The following is a 19,394-nucleotide window of genomic DNA, read 5'->3' on the forward strand; positions in this document are numbered from 1 at the left end:
TAAACAGTATTAAGAGTGTCCAGATGCAGGGCCACACGCACATTCATTCAGACTAATACTTCGACATACACACTGGAGGAAAAACAATGATCAAAACCATTCTTATTATCTCAGAAGCAGAAGGAAAAACCTGCTGTGTCTTGTAAGTATTTGCACATTGGGTCTTCCAAGTATTCACAGAAAGATATTTAGATGCGAACCGTTGAATGTCCGTTTTTACACATGCACTTTGTATTGTTTTGCTATCTGTAGGTCTGTTGTTCAAAGCTGATTATAGACAGGCAGATGGTACTCAGTGCCCACGCCTCGTCTGTCACCAGCCCCTCCCCCGCTTCTCACTGAAAGATACACATCTGGGTCATGAGGTTTTGTGACTACATTAATTGTTTTTCAGATTTCTGCATCACGATCACAGCGAGAGTGATTGCTATAGATAATCACTGCAATGTCCTATTCGGCCCATTTAAAAAACTTTTTTTTCAATATAATCTACATTTATTTCGCGGCCATGGAAGGTAGAGTTTAATTAAGATACTGTAATGTGGTTGAAAATGCCAGAAATGCAACGGTCGCAGCTCTTGGGCCGGTCCTGCTCCCTGGACGGCCTTCCCTGGAAGTCTCCTGTGACCCCTCAGACTTCCCATGAATCTGCTGAGTGATCGCGGTGGTCAATTAACACTCTGTGAATTGCTCCCGGCGGAGAGAACGGTCACATCCGTAACAGCAAGAAATGAAAGCCGTGGGTTCACTGTGAGTTCTGCAATAATAACACAGTGGACCTGGTACAATGAAAAATGGGTCCAGGGCCCAAAAATATAATAGCAGCTATTGTGCTGGTGGTCACACAGTCACTCAAGTGCAATATTCAGGAAGGCCATTTCATTACATCCAATAGAGCCTCAATCATGTGTAAAATTTGCAGTTTGAATGGGCTCACTGTCATATCAATCATCAGCAGCTGCAGTGAAGGCTAATGGAGGTCCTTTCTTCCTGCTTACTGTTTTGACTTAATTTAGTCCGGGATTTTTAAAAAAAAATCATGACAGGCCTTTGAGTCATTATTGTTCTGTTGAACCAGGGTGCTCACTTCAATATGTTTCCTGAAGATTAGAAGTAAAAAATAGAATGTGTTCTCCTGGAGGAAAGAAATTAGTCAAAATTAGTTTGTTCGACGTTGTACGGCAGTGGACCTGCAAATAATTTATTTGGACAACAATAGAGTGCCTTACTAAAGACTGAAACAACAGAATAAAGAGGTGAAACCTTTAAACAATGTCAAGGGACTTAGAGTATGAAGTGTTTACGCCATGTTGCAGCAATCAAAGCTATTGTTTCCAACTGAAAACTGCTCGGGATGCTAATGTCAGGCCCACTATTGTGGCCCAGACTGAAATATTACAACAATTTTTGAATGGATTGTCATTCATCAACAATGAATCATTCATTATTACCAACTTATAATCAGCCCCTGTTGTACTTTATTTTTTTTAGTAATAATTAAGAATCTTAAGTATGATTCATGTCATGGTGAGCATGTTAGCATGCCGACATTTGCATTTAGCATCTAGTCTGACAGAGCCGCTAGCATTGCTATAGGCTCTTAATCTTTTCTGGTGCTCTTGCACACGAGCATAAAAAAATGTAAGCAGTAAGATTTTATATGACATGTTTTATGATTACGTCTGAGAGCAAAAGTGTTTTGCTTGTAAAGCTAAGCTCATTCAAAGGGCAGAGTGATCCCACTGCCTCCCTGATCCCTCTGTGAAGTGGGGCTGTTTGTCAGGTTGACGGATTTGGAAAGGTACAATATTTTGAGACACACTTCCTCCCAATTCTGACACCAGAAAGGTGTGGGGGGAGACCAGTTGCATCGGATGTTTGACAATCCGACAAGGACTTCAATTGAAGCGCACTGAGGCCCTGCCGTGTCCCACGCTCCTCTGTCCATCATGGCTCACGTCAAGCTTCAATGCTGCCACTTTATGAAGTGCACAGAAGAAGTTAGAGCTTGACTGTAGCGGCTGCAGAAAGCTGAGGAAGCCCCATAAAGGAAGTGATGCAGGAGGCATAATCACACTGATGATTTACAAAAGCACCCACACTGTTTAATTATCTCTAAGGAATTAGCCTTTCATTGTGGACATACTTTTTAATAGTTTTTGCTGCTCCTTGTGATGAGTTTAATAAAAAAAAACCTCACTAGTATAAAACAGTGCATGCATCTATTCATTTCATAATTTTATGGTAAATTACTGTAGTTTGGTATTCTAAGTCTTGACATATTTGGTTTATTGTGTGTTTTAAAGGAAAACAATAAGCAACCTCCATTTTTAATGAGATGCACAGCTTTTGTTTCTCAGCTCCAGATTGCTCATTACCCTAAAATGACATCATCTGTGGTCACACTTAAGGGTTGAGCACATTTACTTTGTTTACAGATGTTGTGACTTGGAGTGTGGAAAAAAAGGTGGTCAGTACCCCCACAAACCCCTTAATTTGTCGGCCTTGTTTTTTATAAAGCTGTGAACAATTATGTATACAAGGAACAACCTATAAAAGACACTAATATAAACATTTTATGACTGCAGACAATCTTTTCGCCAGCACAAAGACATTATAGGAAGTAAACACATGACTTCATCATCTATTTTTCATCGCTGGCGTTAACATATACACCCTGCAAGGTGCTTGGCACGAAATCAATAGCAGACACTTGCGTTATGCTAACATGTACTGCAGTGCTTTCTAGTCTCGTCCAGCTTTGCAGAACCCAGCTGTGGCTTTTGGTTCCTAGTAAAATGTTTTTACGTCTAGACATTTCACCAAAATAGAAATACTGAATGGATATAACTGAGAATTTGTCCTATACCCACAAGATCAGCGTCCTTTCTCATGAGTGACAAAAGCTCTCCTCCGTTCTGTTATTTGACATCAGAGTTCAATCGACCTGTCAGCTGGAATTATAATGTTGATACAGCAACAAGAACGGGCGAGATAACAATAAATATGTGATCTGTGATCTAGCAATGCTGTAATGTTGGATTCAAATAAGCAAAGTGCAAGCTCACATAAACAAAACAAAGGTCAGATATGATTGTGTCGACCAATTAAAAGACATTTAGGAATGCCCTGTGTGTATTAGCAAAGAATTTAGTCAAGCATCATTTTGCCAGCACATTTTTTTGTGTTGAGAGAGGAGTTTCAGAAGAAAGAGAAAGGAGCACAGACTTGGGAAAGCGTTCTCAGATGCTTCTCATGAAGATGAAAAGCACTCCCAAAGCTCTCATTTAATTGGTCCGTCAATAATGTATTTCTTTTAACTGCTGACGCACTGTTTGTGCAAAATGCCTCCGGCTTTTGTTGTTCTCCCACACTTTGAAAAAAAAAAATCAAATGTTTGAAATCTGTCTATTTACATTTCCAGTGGACTGTTCCTAGCTAAAATGTATTTGAAAGGTGCTTGCCCAGGGAGCTTATGAGTCAGGCTTCAGGAATCCCCTCGTTCACTGCTAATGCACAGTGACAAACAGCGAGGATGGATCGGGATCTCCAAACATTCTCCACAGGCTTCATAGAGCAATCAATTTATCACAGGCCTGGCAGAGCAGTGCCAAGGCTTTTAACTGCAACACAAGACGCGGTCCGTGCTGCTAACAGAGGGAGAGCATGAAGATTGATGGCCAGATGAAGCTCTATTATGACTAACCCCACTTGGTGGTTTTCAGACTGTGCCGTCGGGCTGCTTTAAGAGTGCCAGTGGTGCTGCTGGAGCGGCGTGACCCAACCAGGGAGAGTGACAGCAAAGAGTGGCACACCTACATACTGAGGATGTTTTGTGTGTGAATGATGTGATATGCATTGTGTTGATCTGCAGTGAGCAGACAGTGGCCCCGCTCTAGCAGTGGTCGCCGCTAACAAATACCAGTTTTAACTGTTGAGAACAGATAGTCTCCGCTCTTATTCTGAGTAATGTCTGCCTCTCATTCATTTGGGCGGCGCATGAAAAGTTTTCAGACACCGGGGCCATGCCAGAGGTGACATCACACCATATTCCCTCCTCCTATGAGACCGACTGCAGCAGGATGTTAAGGAGGGTGACATGACAAAACCACCTCTGCTTACGAACGTGTACGTGTCAACGCCCTTTTTATGTGTGAGGTGCGAGAGCGTGTGTGCCAGTGCGTGCATGCCGGTACTCGTGCCAGATTGTGCGCGTTTATGATCATGTGTGTTCGCCGTTTGATGATGGTGCAGGTCTGTAAAGTCGTTTTTCCTCTGCAGCAAAGTTAAATGGGGTAGAGGAGAATTACTTGAATAAAAAAGAGATTTATTGGACCACTGAGGTGTTATTCTATTTTCTCTGAACTCTTTTGAAGAGGTAGAATAGCTCATATTTCTGAGCTCTGCATCCAGGAAAGAGCCGTTGATGACTTGGGTTATGCCTGATGTGCCTGCAAAATACATACATTATGCATTAGAGGATAAAATCTCTATTAATTCCCTATTAATTTCCACTTATTCAGTTTAAATGAGTGAATGCTTGTGATTGCCCCACATTCAGCCTTAAAGTCTTACAATTAAAAGATAAATGTGTACCTTGTTCAACTTAACATGCCCGGTGGCTGCTCATTTAATCTTGTTCGAAGTCAAGGGTGCTCTGGTCTCGGCCATTAATATCCTTATCGTCTCTTAAGGGCTATGTAGGCCATGTTCCCTGAACTCACTATATAGGCAGTGATTGTGATTATTCACTTTTATGTTCCATCCATTGTAAGCTTACTTTTGCTTGAGTCACTCCCCAGAGTAATTTATATTTCAGCACTGACTGCAGATAAAGACATGGGCCTTTGTGTCTGTGACAGATGGAATGTAACCAGGAATTAACCGAGCTTCAAATGGCCTAATGCGGCTAAATAATGACCCACGATGATTGCAGTTTGTTTAAGCACAAGATAGAGAGTGCTTCAGCCGTCTCACATTACAAAACACTGTTTTGAATCACATGTCCTTGTCCAGATCATCACTTAGACGAGACTTGTGGTTGTCTTTGCGGCTGATATATGGAAACATAAAACAGGCATCACACCTCCAACTTCCCCCGTGCAATCAAGACTTGTCTCTGTGGTCGGAACGGTGGTTGACTTTCAAGTTCGTTGTTTTGAATGCTCTTCGTCGCTGCACATCATTTAGTTATTAGACTGAGAGGGAGAAAGAGAAGATGGGGAAGGAGGAGTATGCTTGCAGGATTTTTTTCCCCTCAGCGCAGCCTCTTGCCTTTCTGCTGCATTCCCTTGTCCTCACTCTGCAGTCTCTAACAGAAGAGGGCTTCAAGGAGAGGCTGGTCGAAGTCAGACAGGGATGGGCCTGAAAGAGGCGTATTGTGAGGTCACATTCTTCCCAAATGCAAGCAGGAGCCAAGTCAGTAGCTGGCGGAATTACCCCCATGAATCATGCCCATTGTGATGCCTACCCAGGATGAGAACATGGAAAGGAATTAGGTATGGCAGAGTCTTATCAGCTTCCCATTCGGAACCGGCCGGTCACTCGGTGCGAGCCGCCGGACAGCCTTTCCCATCCTCGCTCATTTAGAGTGTCCGCGAATGTGGAATTCCTCCACTGCCATGTGTTGTTACTTAAGGGTGTGCTGAAGCCAAGTTACTGCGCACTTTTCCATCCACGCCCGTCCTCCTGTCTGTGCACTTCCTTCCCTCCCATTTACCCAGAGATCTTTGTGGTAGGTCCTGGAGTTCAGGCAATATTAGGTTGCACCTCTTAAAACATGTCGGGCTTTGTGGTGAAAATTAAAGAATGGAAAAATGATGAAATGTAACATTTTGCTGAGGGCTTTTTTCACGTTCACACAAACAGGAGAGAAAATGAGACAGATGGAAACACATTTGACAACTTTTATCATTCTGGGTTTATTTTGCATGTACAGTCCCATTTTCCTATTAAACAGCGCTCTGCAGAGTTCATGTTAAGTGATATTTCTTGGGTGGCATCTTTGGTTATAGGATTAACCAATTGTCTCGAAAGTGAGGAAGACGTGAGAAACAAACTGTTTTTACAGCACAATTTAATATATTATTATTTCACCACAATTTTCCATTTGAATCCATTCACAAGTTGCTGTTCGCAGGGAGCACAGATCCTCTTCACTCTGCTCTTTGTCTCAGGGTGAGAGATTCTTACGTGATATGACAAATGAAGTGAGTTTCATGGGGAACAAAGAAATGTGTTTGTCATTTTTGTCGAGGAGGATGAAAGAGAAAGACAAGCTGTAATAGAAAACACTCTGCATCAAAGGCATGCATTCTCACTTAAAAAAAAATACCCCTTGGTGATGTAAGTGAAAAGAGGCAGATAAATGAGTCTGCTGCTATGCAGCTATGGAGCCTTACATGAATTCAGCAAAAGGTGTAAGCCCTCTAGGACTTTGTGATGGATGGTAAACAATCCTGAGCCATTCTGAAGCTCGCATGAATGATGTAATAGCAGCGAGACAGGAAAATGGACTATGCCAGGAAGTCTCATGTTAGCATTTTTAACTGTCCGTGAGAACAAAAGAGATAGAAGACAAAATAGAGTCTTACCGGGTGAATCTAGCTATCTTTGAGTGTGTGTGTGTGTGTGTGTGTGTGTGTGTGTGTGTGTGTGTGTGTGTGTGTGTGTGTGTGTGTGTGTGTGTGACTTCCCCATCATCTCCAGGCAGGACAGGACAGATTGTGGGCAGGAGGCACCTCCTCCCAGCCTCTCTTCCTGGGAAGGGCAGGCCGGGTGGGGCTGGCAGAGCTGCGAGGGCCCCCAGACCTCATAAGGGCATGACACAAGCACTGACTGCATACATCCGGCGAGTGAAGTCTTTGTCATAACACAGCTCTCCGCAAACTAAAATAAACACATGAGTGGGAGAAAGGAGAGAGGATGGGGAGAGATAAGGACAGGGAGGGAGCCGGTGGGAGCAGGTAGGACTGAAAAAAAATGGTGAGAAAAGTTGTGTAAGGCGAAGAATGGGAGTTCTCGGGAAAGGTGGCGCATGAAGCCCCCCCAAGTTGATTACTATTGAGTAAGCCCTGAGTCCATTAGCCCAAATAACATCCAGGTGCTGCTGTGGCTATGGTGGCTTTTTTTTCACTGGGGTGTAAACGACCTGCTCCTTTTCATGCTCCAACACGGGAGGCCGGGAAACAGGCCAGACAAGCGCCATGTCTCCTTGGGCTATTCCTCTCTCCTTCTCCCCCTCCATCACCTGAGTCCCATCAGGAGTCCCACGGCTCCTCGAGACATACTCTGTTCATCTGCCGCCTTTGACATCACCCGAAAACAGCTTTGCTCTCTGATCTGTGTGTGAGAGTGTCTGCGTTAAATGTGGGTGTCTTCTCTCCCTGGGCGAGACCTCCCTCCCTTAACAGTTCCCTTCCCACATCTGAGCCGGTGGGGGGCCCCTGAGCTCGCACTAAACACACTTTATATTTTTCTTGAATTTAATGAGGAATTGAAGAAGAGAGAGAGAGAGAGAGAGAGAGAGAGAGAGAGAGAGAGAGAGAGAGAGAGAGAGAGAGAGAGAGAGAGAGAAAGAATGTTTGGCAGAACAAATAGGTGAATGGATTTTTCAAAACAGCCACAGAGGATTTATTTGACAGCCCGAGAAAGTAGAGTGAGGGAGAGTCAAGAGACTTTCTAGATGTGGAGACAAATATGTGTGCCACATTACACACATGTTACATCTCATTACCTCCAGATAAGCAGCAGAACAGCACAGCTTGTTGCTGTCTCTCAGTAATGATCACCATGATATGAAATAGTGCCTGTAGCACAGCCCGGCCTCTTTGGCTATTAGGCCTGGACTCTGCCTCCTCTGTCTGGGTTCAACAACTCAGAAACAATCTCAAGTGTTTGTCATTCCAACACATTTGAGGCTGCTAGTCATTCAGGTCATAAAGTAACTGGATAACAGTAATCTGGTTACCGAATATAATAAGTGAAATCCATTAAAGGCAGAATCTTGGCAGAATTGCCAAGTACATATTTACAAGCAATGTAACTGCTAAGACACACACACACACACACACACAAATATATATATATATATATATATATATAATAGCAGATTAGTGCTGACATTTAGCTGGATTGTAAAATTTGTTCCATACACTACAGCTTCGATGTAAAATGCCGTTGTCCCTGTGAAAGCACAAATAGTATATGAACAATTAATTTACACTATATGTATTATTATCTATGATAAATATTTTGGTTGTGTATTGGCAAGAATCTGACGGTACAATAAGTGTCACGATACGGTTCAATAAACTGCGAAACTGTGAGGAAGGCAATGTTTAAATTCAATTTTAGGAAATTTAAAGAACACACAGCCATATGCATGTAAACGAAAAATAGTTGTAATGGAATTAGAGATGTTCAAATCTCCTTATTTTGAGTTCAAAAGCCATTCCTGATTAAACCGTCTCAACTTTGCAGCATTATCACCATCAGCACATGTCTTTTAACAGTTTGTGAACACAGTCAGAAGAAAGAAGTAAACAGAGTAAGGACACTAAATAGATTGCCACTGCATACTCTTTACTCTTGCGTGTAGACTCAGGTGACTGTACATTGTATGGAGGTGCTCCATCACTCCAGCCTTCACCATTGCCCTCATGTCTTCAGTTTTCCTTTCTGGGGTATGTATCGTGCGTGTCAAAACAAGAAGTTCAACCCTTGTAGGTAATGATCCTGAGAGCCTCCCCTCCTTCCCACCACAATATTTGCACTCCGAGTCACTGTTTTGTGCCCCCTATTTACCCCTAATCCTTCCAGCGGTGCTTCACCTCTGGATTGTAAAACAGTTTGTGTTGCAGAACGAGCTGGGTGTCGTCCTGTGTCAACTGCCTGTGAGGATGCCTGTGAAACATTCACTCAGCAGGGATACAAGCAGTTACAGGAGGCTGCATTTAGGACAAACCAGGCAGAACATCCACTCATCCCCGAGGATGACCATTAGATGTGGTACGTTGGCATGATACAGGACTGGGTGGGTTTTGAGGTGAGAAGGCCATGTCAGAAGACACAGCTCACAGTCTTGAGAACCTATAGCCTATAAAACACCACGACAAGGGAACAAAGCCAAAGCTTTAAATGTCAGCTCCATATTGCCTGGGTGCATGTCATCCATAGGGGCTGATCTGATTTGTGTTAGCAGTGTTTCGGTCTGTGATCCTCATGCTCCCTCTTGCTCTCTATAGTAGCAGCGAGTACAATATCAAGCTTTGTGGAAGGAGTGCCTGGCATCCATCCAGCTTAATTATCGCTACAATACAAATCTGAAGTTGGGTGTATCTAGATTTGTGAGCACATGGAGGGAAATGTGCCAGCACAGTGTTGGGTGGAGAGCACGCAGGTAAACATAATAAAGGTGTGTGTGCGAAAGTGCATGCGTGCGTGCGTGTGTGCGAGGGTGCATGTGTGTTCATATTTGTGTTTGTACATGCCACTGCATTAGAGTTGTGAGTTTATTAATGCAAGGCATTTATCTCCTAGTAGAAGCCTCAAAGGAGGAAAACCGTTTACAGCACTGAATAGATGTTGTTTACGGCCGCTTTGACAGATGCTCATACAGGAACCGTGCACACGGAAGCCAACTCCAAGTACTTGGCATAAACATAGCAAGAGGATAAATCCCAGTTCAAAAAGCTGCTTATCATTGCAGCGAGTGGATATTTCGTTTGCAGTGAACGAGAAACATGGTTTGGACTATTTCAAGGAACTTTGAAAGTTTGCTTTGAACAGAAAGTTTGTGAATGGGCCTTGTGTTGAAAACACACAGTAATGGAAAAGGGAGCGCTGAGGATCACAATGTAGATGAAATACAGTACGTGCAGTGGTAATCAACGCCCCGGAGTTTCAGTGCAGAAGCCTGCCACCGTGGCTTTAACCTTAATGCTCCAAATCAACAGGGCCTGTTCTGCCATCTTGCTTTCTCCGATGCAACGAGACAGTAAATCCAAAGATTCTGTGGAAAATCCAGCAATTACTGACAGGTCAAAAATTATTGCATATCAACTTTTGCCAAAACCGAGAGTCACAACTGGCATGGCGATGTCGCCCCAGTGATGGGTTTTAGTAACAGATGATCATATTATGTGATTAATTTCCTCAACAGTTTTTTGGATTATGGTGTTGACGTCATGGAAGTTTCACGGAGGGCCGGTGGCTTTCGCAACACAGGATTTCTGCACAGATGGCATCTGTATGGTGTGTTGGACGTACTCATGTTTAGGCAAAAGTAACTCTTTTGCTGTAAAAGTTACTGTTGCTGTGCTCGGACCCAACACCCTTTTGGCTCAACTTGACCCTTCTTTGCTCTGCACTCTGGTCTGCTGCAGTCCTGTTAACTCAATATATCTTCATACTTATTATGTTTGATTTGCACAGTAAAACACACAGTTCCCATGGCAATGGTGAGGCGCTACAGTGAAAGCCTTATTTGTTTGCTGGATGGTTTCCTCATCCTCACTAGTTCACTGCCTTGGGTTGGACTTGCATATTTGGTGGGTTTGTTGAGCGAACAGCAAATGTTCACTGCATTTTGGAAACAGTCCACTTCTGAGCCAAAACTCGGCTTTACAGCGGGAGCTAAAATGCCATATTAAAAAACATATACTGACGCTGGTGTGAGTGCTTTTTTTTTTCTTTTTTTTTACACAGAATACAACATTCGCCAGCCTTGCGCACATGGCAATGATAGGTACTGTATTAATAAATGGTCCGATTATTTAAAGCTACGTGTGCCATGACTGCACCGTGTTTTTGAATGAAAAAATAAGACAAGGCATCAGATCTGACGGCCCAAATGATAGTGCATTTTATACTCATTGAAAGAAAATGCATCATCTTATTAAACTCCTCTAAGGAAGTACAACATCATTAGCTGGAGATTCCCAACCAAACTACAGGGCATTTTTACAGTGGGACTGGCTGAATAAATCAGCTCTCTTGGAGTTCTCAAACTAAGTATGTTTTACTTGGCCTCTTTGATCTCTGCAGAGCACCTGCAGCCGATGTCTCAGGGAAAATCCTTTAAAAGTCAGAGGCATGTTTATGTGGCTGGCACAGAAATCTGCTTTCTCATCACTTTATTATCAAGTCTTTCAACTCTGTCTGTAAGAAACCAGACCGGAGCTCCTGAGCGGTACCAAAGCATAAGCATGAGGAAATAGCTAAAGACATAATAATCATTAAATGATTAAACCAGGAAAGCGGGCACTAAGTCATCTCATGTGTATTTGGTGTAAGTGCTGCGACTCTTAGGAGGCACCTGTGTTCCATCAGGATGCCATTAGAGTCTAAAAAGATCACGTCCAGGATCCTGCTCACATCCTGTTTCTCTCGACTGTGGTTGTGTGTGTGTGTGTGTGTGTGTGTGTGTGTGTGTGTGTGTGTGTGTAACAGTCCATGTGTACTGTTTATGTGTGGAGGAGTAGGAGGGGTGGGAGGTGTATGAGGCTACGTTGTTTTGTTTTAATCAGTTTCGCCTGTAATCACACTACTCAGAGTTGGCAGGCGATGAGAATGGAGATGGGCCCGATGCGGGTAAAATGACTTCCTGTCTCTCGCTCTGCCTCTCGCCTTCTCCCTCTCCACGGGCTGACTCATAGCTGGGGAGCGGCCGTGCATGTGAGTGTGAAGACGAAGGGAAGTGAGCTCACTGGTGGGCTGACCGGGGTCCTCTTGGGGCCAAATCATTGCCCGCTAATTAACCACAGAGTGGCCCCCTTCCCAATAAGACCCAACAGGGGCCGTGTTTACCACAGCCACTGAGCTAGCTGAGACAGTGACCAGCATATGCAACACTGCAGTGTTTTCTTGCATTCATTGTAAAAGCAAGTGGAGGATAACACTGTGTGCGTAGTAGACCTCTCTGTAATCTAAAATGTGTCTGGCAAAGTGCAGCAGGCATCTCTGTTTCACACTTTGAGTGACATCAGTTGTTTTCTTTAAGCCTCGACCTGGATGATCTGGCTGCGGTCCTTGGACCATGTTGCCCATGTTGCCATGGCAGTGTGTACCTTGTGTTGTGGTAATGCATTCCAGATGGATAGGTAAAGCCAAACATACTACATTACCCCAGCGTCTGGTAGAATAATCTCCTACCACCTCCAAAATGCTTTACTTGGATGCAGAAAGGAAATGATGATCACAATTTACAACGATCTGCTTTGATTTCTGGAAATCTAGACCACCACCTTGTCTTGGCTGGCTGTGACTTTTAAACTGGCAAGATGGGAGTCTCTGGCTTGAAGCTAATAGGCTGAAGAACAGCCAAGCCCACCCACACCTGACAATCCAGAGTAATATCCAATAAAAAAAAAGGCAGGCACTAAGTGAAAAGGGATTTGCTTTTTTTCATTTCTACTCACTCTTGAAAAGTCAGCATGCTTATTTAATAACTCATCGCAGAGTTTTTGAGCTATTTTTGCTCAAACAATAGTCAGCAACATATTATGTCAATCAGGCTCACAAGGGAAAGGGATGCTGGTCGACGGAGAGTTTCCAGGAGGAATCAATCCAACACAACTAAGAGGTAGACTGTTGTGGTCAAATAAATAGAGCAATCTTCTTTTTGCATAGTTCTCGAACAACAGCTACGAGGTCGCTCGGCTTACAGCGCGGCACGGAAACCTTCTCAGACGAGACTTTATAACAAGAGCAAGAGCACGGAGACTTGTCAGCTAACGGAAAGCATACGGTGTCAGATGAAGCTCATGATGAGAGCTCAGACGCCGCAGACGCCGCTCAGCTGTTCATGCTTTTGCAGGGAGTTGATGATATCTTGCAAGGCAAAGAGCAGGTAGTACCACAACCTCACACACACATGAGAGCGTTCTGTGTGTTTGAGACACAACTACGCAACGTCAAAGCTGCGCTTTTCCCACGCTGTCTGAAATCAAAACAGCTTTTCCAGAGGTCAACCTTTCTGCTAAAATGAGGAAATATGTGTCTGTCATCACAACTCATGACAGAATTCAGTCAGCGCTTCCAAGATTTTTCTGCATTGAAAAACAAATCAAGCTATTCTCCACTATGTTCCTGGTGGATGCAGAAGAAGTGGAAGTCTGAACTGGATTTGATGCAGATGCAGTGTGATGATTCTCTGAAGAATCATTAGCTTCTCTCGCTACCTGACTTACCGGAGCTTGGAAAAGGCCAAGTTTCCTCTGATGCGATTTTTAAAAATAATAATTATAACATATCAAATATTTGTTTAAATAATGTATATATATATATATATATATATATATATATATATATATATATATATATATATATATATATATATATATATATATATACAGTATATAAAAGCATAATTGACCTCTTTTGATTCATTTTGGGATATACCTCACCTGAGTGACCCAGACTTTCGTATATCTTTCTGTTTGTGGCCCTCGGTGAAAAAGGTTTGGACAAGAACAAGACCGTGAATGCACAACACAGCAGTGCAGTTACTGTGTATACAAAGGGGAAAGCACAAGCTTGTTCCACTTAGTCGTAGATATAGGTCATTTAGAAGGTAAATTGTTACAGGGAAGAATAATGTTCACTAAGCACAATCTTCTCCAACTAGTGCACCTCATTTGTGAGGTGCACTAAAATGAGGGGAAGGATACAGTAACAGATCTCTGTCAGATCTCTTTCTGTCTGAAGAGATGACTCAAACTCTGAAGCAAAATGAAATAATAATAGAAATAAATGATAAATATGAGATTGTTTTGCCTCTCATTTTTATTTTGGACCACACATGAAGTAAATTGATGTGCAGTGTCATAGGAGCATTGTATCACTGCCATATTTGTATTGATTCATGTGTTAATAAAGACAAATAAATAGACATGCAATTTATACTAATGTCTCTTAAATCCCTTTGAAACTCCCTCTGTTTACTTTAAAATAGAATCATTGTTTAACTATCTCTTACAACATAGCTTGAGAAATAACCTATAATTAGAGCTGTGTGACAACCATTGATGGGAAGCGCATTACAGCTTTGCATCATGGGATGTGTCATCAGTTGAGCCATTGGCATGGCCCTCTGTTGATGTAATATGGCAGTCATTACCTTCCACACTCCCTGCCAAAGGAGGAATACCCTCTCGAATGTCTGGTCTGATCAGCTCTGTGGAAAACCGCATTGACGACAAGAGCCAATTTGTCACATTTGCAGCATGTGGCACCACCAGTTTCAGGAACATTCATTATTGGCCTAATTGGCCCTTAATTATGAAAGCAATCAAGTGAACTCACTCCCTACAATTCCACTAATTATACAAATGGCATTTTCTTTTCATTGTCAAATTCAGTTGTTGGCAAGAGGATGCGTTCTATTTTTGGCTTGTGTGGCATTGGCTACCACTTTCTGAATAAAGGATCAAAGACACTTTAAACGCCAAGAAAAATAAATGTACAGGAATTTGTGTTGGCGCTAATAGTGCAGAGACACATGGACAATATACAGAGTTTGACAGAACATACTGACAGACATGCCGTAGAACGAGAACAGTGGGACCTCACATACTGTGTGCAAGAACATGGAAGCCATGCTATGGAGGTTTGTTTTTAATTTGAAAGTTCTTCTGAATGCACATTGCATGACTTCCTTCCATGTGTGCAGTTTCCAGACCCCTCTGCAATGCAAAACACTGTGTATTGTTTTCTTTGAAGTAAAGATGCCTCATGAATACTTTTTCAGTTTGCAAACCGTAACTGCTCTCATTTGAATTCCCCCTCTTTATGTTTTGAATAATTTCCTATTGCAATGTTCTGTTTAGCTCAAGTGCAAAGAGTGTGCGTGTGTGTGTTACGGCATGGCACGGTGCTGATAATTATGCTGTGCCTTTTTGAGCAACGCCATTATTGTTTCAGCGAGTGTTCTACATCCAGAGGGCATAAATGGGATGACTCTGAAAAGCATCCGGGCCATACCTCTCTGTTGTGATTGGGCTGAGATTAAACTACTGAGGCTACAAACACAAATGTGGACCACATATGAATTAATGCAAACTACAACCAGATGAAGCTGATGGCAGACAAATGAAAGAACGAGAAAATAGACAATGACTGCAAGGTCTATTGTAATTAGAAACAGTGGGCTTGTTGGAAATACCCTACTGAATTGATGAGATTGATTTTGTCTCAGTCTGCACAAGTACACACTTATGCATGTGCAAATGTGCACGCACACACTTGTATGTGCATGCACAGAGCTCTGGAGGATTTACTTTTCCTGGCATGACTACCACACTAATACTTTTATACACTGAAATGAAAAAAGAGCTTGTAGTCAGGCTCTCTTGCCAATAGCTGTTGCAATACTTCTCTCATACAGAGTGAAAATTGTGGATTGGGAATATGAATCCACAGTATTCTTGATATAAACTACAGGGTATAGATATACACTAACAAGTTAAAAACCTTTCTGCAGAACCATCTCTGAGTGTCTGGTCTAATTCATTGAGCAACTTTAAGTGTATAAAATATACTAGTTTTGGTTCTGGAATATTTTTAAAAAAAAATAGGGCCCAAACTGCTTGGATTAATTCAATTTCAGTTGCAGTATGTCTCTTTTGTGAAGACTTTGAAAGCCTGTGCTCAGACCAAACATACTGTAGGTCCTTTTGGAACGTTCATATCATATCTAAATCATCTCAATTGGGCGAAATTCCTCTCACAGAGATACAGAAAGGTACTCTAGAAGTATGGGAATGCGGAGCAGGGGTTGTAATGAAAGCTTGTTTCTGAGGGAGAGCCCAGCCTTGATTTGTCTTCTGAAAATAATAAACCAAGCCATTTTTGTAAAGGACACACTCTTCTTGCTCAGGTTTGTACACACAGCTAAGCTTTCAGCCTGCTTTCAATATTGTTCCACAGCAGCTGGCAAGCTACAACACACACCTGGGTAAACACACTATGCTCTTGCTCTTGTCCTGTTCGTTCTCTGTCTCTCTGGGAAACCGATGAAGATTATTGGCCGTCGCAGGGGCCTTCCTTTGTCTCAATTCTGCTCACTGTCGGGCTCAAAGGGCTCGGCTGCGGTTGCAGATCAATCTCACCTCACCAGCGCTGTCCATCCAGACACCAGGAGGACGCCACATCGAAAGGCCCACCCAAAATCCCTCCAAATCCTCCGCACGCAGAACAAACAGCACTCACAGCAGTGTGCATTACCTCAGGAGGCTGACACAGCCCAGCCCCTCCGCTCTGGACTAGTGGGCTCGTTTACAACCAGAACTTTGATTGTATCAGCTCTGGTGATGTCAGCCTGCTCGGCTGCTAACAGCTTTGTGCCACTCTCTCCCAATTCTCAGCATGTCAACCCTGCCAGCCGATTAATCGACGGCTCGGCACCACACACTCATCACTCTCCCGACAACAGGCACGAACGCGTACTGCCAAGAGCAGGATATAGGCTATTAATGTCACACCTGACTGACATTTACATTGTGCAAGCTGCCCTCACCCACTCCAACATTACTTGTTGGTTCAGCAATGTATTTCACAGTATTAAAAAGGCCTGCTCCTGCGCTGACCTTGACTCAATTGCAGCATTGGCCTCCAGATGCTGGTGACTTAACCCCTCGCCTGTAAAACAAGAGTAAGAAAAACACCCTGGTTAAGATTGGTGGCCTCGTTCTCCCCAGGAGCAGAGGCTTGGCTGGGGCTCTGTGCGACTACACAGGGCCAGTGGGTATTAGTGGTTTCTGTAAAGTTTTTTGGGGAGTAATTTAGTTTGGTATCAGACCAGAACGCCTCGGCTGACCCTTCCCTCTTGGTCGTACCCCTTGCGGTCCCCCCCCACTGTTCCCCCTTAGAGTGGGAAACTCCATGTTAGGGGGTTGAAGATCTCACCGTTATTTATTTATGAGTGTTTAAATGCCACAGTACCCTGGCAAGGACTTTAATGGAGGTGAGACACTCCCATGTCGCACTACTCCCCTCAGTAAAGTTTTACAGCGTCCCACCACACTCTCAAGAGAGGCCAGGGGAAAGTGACGCCATAGCCTCGGAAAGTACTCTGTACTCATGCCTGGGCTGACACTCTGGTCCAGGAGAGTCGGGGGGCTGTGAGGTATCGTGAAACTGTGAAAGTGTGGTTTTTTGGTATTGCTTTTCTTTCAAACAACTCCAAATGTTACTGTCATCAAATGTCACACTCTAAAAGCAGAAAATGAGCTGCTAAAATCCAGTCAAAACAAAGGATTGTGCCACATTTGATATCAATTAACACAACATAATGTCCCTCATGTACTGTCGCCCCCTCGACTTGTTCTAATCAGCCCACAAGCCCGTTGTATCTGTCAAGCTTTACCACCACTGCGGCTAATGGATCCGTACTTTATCACATTGATTCTCCCTGTAAAGCCAGCCCCCCTGTCAACCCACCCACCTTCCCCCCTTTCCCTCACATGGCCATGATGAGATCCAGACTCTGTGTGGAAGCATATTAAAGTGGCCCAACGGTGTCAGCAGGAGAGCTAAATGGAAGGTAGTGAAATCTTTTGAACCTCCGTTACATTATAAGACTTCTAAACACATCCAGCTGGGTCCAAAGTTCAGGGAAGACATAAAAGCACCATTGCATGTTACCTTGGAGGATGATAATAGCCAAGCACCACTAAAACTACTGAGACAGTTCACAATCAAAGGGCCCAGAGGAAGGACTCCCCGCACTTCTTACTGGTTGCTAATGGCCTGTGTGTGTCAGACACAACTTATCTGACAGTAGTTATATCTCCTAAAACACACACTCTATACATTGTAAAAATGGGGGACTTTTTTGGTGTTAGTGATTCAACTCCATTAACTTTGGGTTAATTAAAAATACAAAAGAGTAAGAAGAGCAGTAATTACCCCGTACAAGTCTGGCAGGTCACCCTCTACGCAGGTTACACCACACTGATCTTGATGGGAGGTGACTTTGTGGCTACCAGACTTGTTTTACAGGCGTTGGACTGCTCACATTGACAATATTGCTGATTCTGTCTATATACCAGGGGAGATGAGCGCGACAGACATGCAGAGTGAGGCCAGCCAGACAGCATACAGCATGTACATACATGCTGTGTGTGTGTGTGTGTGTGTGTGTGTGTGTCGTTCTGTCTGTCTGTCTGTCTGTGTGTGTGTGTGTGTGTGTGTGTTCCTTGAGCCATGTGTTGGCTGTGGGCTCCTCTGTGGCGTTTCAACCACACACGATAAATATGAGCTTGTGGCGAAGCCGTGGTGCCCCAGGAATGCTCACATGTGGTGCAGTGGCTCTCACCACCATTGACACGAGAGTTAGATGGCTTTTGGTCATCAAGATTCCTGGTGGGGAGAGCTACATAGGAGGCCATGACTTGAAGCCGTGGTTGCAGATGCCAGTTTCCTTTCTGGCTCAAGTCTCTTACTAAAGCGTGTTATTTGTTTACTCCGAACTCTGACGCAGCAACCAATCACACTATTGTTTACTGCCTGACTGATCTCGGTCAGGGACAAAAATGCACTCCATCACCAGTTAGCAGCATCTGAAACAAACATGAAATGGCATGGGTTGACAGCAATATTTTCCCAGATCAAGTGTAAAGCTACGAATGGCTTTCCATGTTTATTTATACAACTCAGAAATGCTGTCAAAGCCTCCATGGGGCTGCAGTTAACTCCGGCATCACTAGTTTGGCCTGAAATCTAGGATCCAGGGACAAGTAAGAAGTTTAGGAATCTCTGCAAGATGCCAAACAAAATATGAGCCATGATACGATCGGTCTTAGCTTTAAGGGCAATCATCAATAAGCTGTTACAGGAAGAGTCAGCCAGAATAACCACACCCTAACCACATATTGCCCACCAGCTATCCATGCGCACACTCCTCAGCAGCTTTCCATCTTCTGGTACTTTGACGTAACTGGACAGGACGTGACCTGTCCCCTCCCAAGCCATCACAGGCTGCAATGTGTCCAAACTCAACACTGAACTGACCCAGTCAGAGACAACGAACAGGATCTGCAACGTGTGAAATCGCTGCATAGCAGAGACGGTTTTAAAGCAGCCTCTCTAACAAATAGAAAAACATTCGTCCTGACTGATGCTGTAGTGATTGGGCTAATCTGCTATTTTAATACCCATAGTCCAGATGGAGCCAAAGTCATTTGCTTCCCTCAACAACTCTGCCAAAATACTTCAATGGATCTATTATTCATACTGTAACCGGACATTCTCAAAATGATCCCTGTTATTTAAATAGCTTTTTAAAACAGAGCTCGTTAAACTTGCTGGTATAAATTATACACCAGAAGGTATTTGAAAATTGTTACACAAGCAACTACAAGAAAACAATTACCAAATTGATTTAATTTGGGACA

This window comes from Clinocottus analis, unplaced genomic scaffold, assembly GCF_023055335.1.
Source record: "Clinocottus analis isolate CAN_PGR_092001 unplaced genomic scaffold, fCliAna1.0.p SCAF_8, whole genome shotgun sequence".
Classification (NCBI taxonomy): domain Eukaryota; kingdom Metazoa; phylum Chordata; class Actinopteri; order Perciformes; family Cottidae; genus Clinocottus; species Clinocottus analis.